Raw genomic sequence first — 4,312 nt, forward strand, 5'->3', positions numbered from 1 at the left:
TAAGGCAATTTTGGTTATGCACCGTGATCTTGAACTTGTACCCTTGCGGGCGTCAATTCAAAGTTGAATGCGCAATTGAAACAACACTTTGGGTAACCCCAGGAACGAGGCGCTCCCTCTCTGGAGAGGATCTAAAGCTGACACATATGGAAATAGTGAGTAAGGGTGAGGCAAGGGGAGAGAGTGAAAAAAGAACAACTGAATTGAAAGGGAAACAAAAGAAACTCTCCCAGAGAAGTCCCATAAAACTGATTGATGACTTCCCTGGAGGACTGTTTCCCAGGTGTATGGCTGTGTGTGCCCATGTTTTTAAGGTTTGATGCTTTTGGATGCTTGTCAAGTACAACAAACTTAATTGAGGGATGAACTGGTACAATTGAGCATATCACATATTCTTGGCATTCTTTCACCTCACATATCAGTTTGACTGGGGAACTACAACACACAAAAGTGTCTGCTGGATCTATTACACCATGTGATATTGAAAGCAGGTTGGAGAAGGTCCAGACATTGAGTGTTGGAGAGAAGTGAGCGGCAAGAGCAAATGTCACCAAGAAGAGGTGAGAGCTACTGTGGTCTGACTGCAAAATAACATCTTCATGTGTTCACAAAATACATACAATGGCACTTCATTTGTCAGAGTTATCAAGTTATGGATTTAATTTATTTTTCTAAGAATAAAAAAGCCCAGTGCTTGAGTATTAGCCTTTGATTGCAATTAGAGGTTCTGTAACCTCTTTAAATATTAAAACCAGCTTTAGTCATTTATCACTGAGATTTTCTCCTTCATCTTTTGTTGTCTAAACTCGTCTCATTTCCACTCATTTCATCCTTAATTAGGTTTCAAGTATTTGATGATGCAAACAGTGCAAACTGTGTTTGATTTTGAAACAGCTGCTCGTGAGAGCTTTGTTTTCCTAGAGACGAAAAGGAAGTCTGAATCCTTGGCATAATTTCTGTTTTGATTTCAAATGAAAGACGTCATAATTAATTCCATGGATACATATCTCATAAATGTTTGGATCAGCTATCACATAGAATAACATTCAACATTTGAGGGGTAACAGTGCCAGAAAAATATAAAGTTTAAAATATGATGGCAGAAATTCAAGCTCAGGCAAATGCAAAATTATCTAAATGATCTTAATTTTATTTTATATTTTAAAAATAGATGCTGAAACATTGAAGTCATGTTTGTATATTTTTCCTCTTTTTTTTTTTCTTTTTTTTTTTCTTATAGTTGTACAGAATCCAGATAGATATTAATAGGAGGAGTTTGCTGAATAAAGAATTTTCTAACCCTAATCCTAATGACTTTTTTTTTTTTTTTTTTTTTTGGGGAATCAAATATGCTTTATCCTGTTAACAGTCAAACTTGCAGTCCTTTACAGTTAAAATGCATAAACAGACTAGTGATGTCTTCAGGACTGTCACATTATCCCCAGATTCTTAGATTATAAATAATGTCCAGGCTTGCAAAATGGGTTCTTTTCAAAACTATATTGTAGTCCAGAGTGCTACACTGATTTGTATTCAGTGCTTGCATTAAGGGCAAATGTTCTCTCTGACACTGAATTATGTGATGCAGGTATTGTACTGATCAAGAAAAAGGAAGAATTATGTGTGCTACATATAGTACAAAAGTGACCTATATGCATATGAACAGGAATAAATGACTAAGAACAAAAGCACTGCACTGGTGGTAAGTCATACATGTGTGATTAATAATGTTTAAAAGAATGTGTATTAAAGTTAATGACTGCAATTGGTCAAAGAAGTCATTAGCAGCTAGTCCTGATTTTTCTAGGTAATTTAAGAAGTTTATTGAACAAACCCTTGAAATTGAAATCTTTTAGGAAAAGTGAGCATGAAAAAGTGCTCTATATGAGATCTTTAAATACACAATCCATTGATTTAAAGGTACAGGATGTTACTCTAGCGGTTAAAAGAACAAAACTGCGTTTGCGCAAGAATATTGTATTGGTTTTGCTTCGGCTCTGCATGACTATGTGGATGAATATAACCCTTCACAATATAATGCTTTACAATGAACTCTGTTAGAGAGATGCATATGGCAAATTGTCTGTTAAGTAAAATAACTTACTCACCTGTTGAGTAATAAAAACGCCATCTCCTCATTGCTTTTACAACATTTCAAATCCCTTGGTTTCCGCCATCTCCAAAAAGACAAGCCAAATGTTGATTCTTGTTTTATTACGAGCTCTGTAACTGTCGCATTCTCTTTTTTCCAGAAGAATCTCCTGTGTTCTGCGTTTATTTTAAAGGGTGATTCCCAGGAGGTTGAAGATTTAGCCTGCTTCATGTCAACCCTTCTTGCTCATTGTGACAACTAACCTGTGCCACTCCCACACCATACACTCTCAAATGCTGCGTCCCATTTCGGAGGCTGCATTTGTAGGCTGCATACGTCATCGAGGATGTCTTATTTAAGAAAAGTAACCACAATAACATTGACTGTTATTCATTGTGAGGTGTAAAATACTGCAATTTATTTCTTACTTTGCAATTTAATGGTTACTTTTCTTAAATGAGACTACCTCAATGTGGCCACAAATACCTACTGGTATCCTGGATAGCTCCTCGACCTCCTGAGGACACAGCCTTCGAAATGAGACACAGCTTATACCCGGATAAACTTTTCTCTATTTATGGATATGACAAGACACACACGGGTGAGTGATGTATGTACGTAATATTCCATAAAAACCATCCCATCAGGTCTAATATATAAACACTTAAAATAAGCTTACTATAGTGAATCAGGGTAAAACAAAAACATCCTTGGAAGAAGGATTAATGATGTATTGACTCTTTTTATTAATTTTAATTGTATTAATTTTGAACAAAAATTTGAAATATTGTATCTTTAAAAGTTTAGATGTCATAAAATGGGTGTCCGTTAAAGCAAAAAGAAAAGAAACTTGCTGCAGGGTCAGAATCTCAAAGCAATCTTTAGGATTATATTTTAGACTGGAGTGTAGTGAGCTGGAGCCCTCATTTGTAAATGTAACTCAGATATATTCACCAAGATATATTATTTGTCAGTTTATGGAAATAAATTATAAACCAGCAACCAGCGTTTTATACATTTTACTGCTATTAAATCTTATTTGTTTAGCATAACCAGATCACTGGTCCAAAACTGACTGTTTGTTTCACACAAGTAGAATACTAGCCTACACAGTAATGAACCCCAGAGTGATGTAGACACAATGCCCTGTGTTATTTAATTTGATAGGACAGAATTGCTTTTGCTTTAAAACTGCTCCAGGTGAGGCTCGAACTCACAACCTCGGCATTGCTCTGCATTGTACTGCTATATAATTACCGCGCGCTAACCGATTGCGCCACTGGAGCTTCATCTGCTCGATAGAACATGCAATCTGAGCATCTGGGCCTAATGATGACAATAGAATGAGAAGCACGTTCTCAAAACTTAAAAAGGGAACGTAACACGGATCTCTCGGTTCCTCACTCTTATTGGTGATGATGTCACACACAACCCTTTCGGCATCAGTTATCCGTTTATTCACACGGACAGTTTATCATCTTACCAGTGGACCAGTCTACGAATGGGCAGTTTGTTAGTTTATGTTTTATGACTGGAGCTCTACTGCCACCCTGTGGTGTCTAATAAATTTAAGTCTCTTTTTAGTCGCCATTGTGGTAATTTTCCTTAAAAACCCCTGCTTGGTAGTTAGTAACCTACTAAATAAGTGTCAGTGTTGCATTGAACGTTTTTGTAAATGTAATTTTATGTGTGTTATAGATAGTGTTACTGTTCTTCGATAGACCTAGAAGCATGAATTCACTTCACAAGTTCACAAGTCATGAATTTAACCACTAGGCGACAGTTCATGCACATAGCTTCAAGGCAATTGGGATCAACACGAATGGATTATCTTTCATTGATTCATGAATAAATAAATTAACCATTTTTGTTTGAATATTTAATTAAATTATTGGAATATTTAATTTAGGCTGCCATTTAATAAAACTTCCGAAGAATAGCCTTTTACACAAAAAGGCTTCCTGCAACTTTGGCTCAAAGCAGCTGGCACGTTAACCCAACCGTGAGAACCTGCAGATTACAACAAGGGAACTTAATTTAAGAAAACTCTTATTAATAATATCCCTTCACTTATAAATAAGAGTTTTCTATCAACTGAACTCTTGTGTTCCATTTTATTTTGATTTGCAACCCTGAAAAACCCCACTATTTGGACACAACCAATGACATACGGGATGTGGAGAATTTCCTCATTGAGCAGGACGACATGCATTTCAAAAT

The sequence above is a fragment of the Megalobrama amblycephala genome, linkage group LG3 (assembly GCF_018812025.1).
Source record: "Megalobrama amblycephala isolate DHTTF-2021 linkage group LG3, ASM1881202v1, whole genome shotgun sequence".
Taxonomy (NCBI): Eukaryota; Metazoa; Chordata; class Actinopteri; order Cypriniformes; family Xenocyprididae; genus Megalobrama; species Megalobrama amblycephala.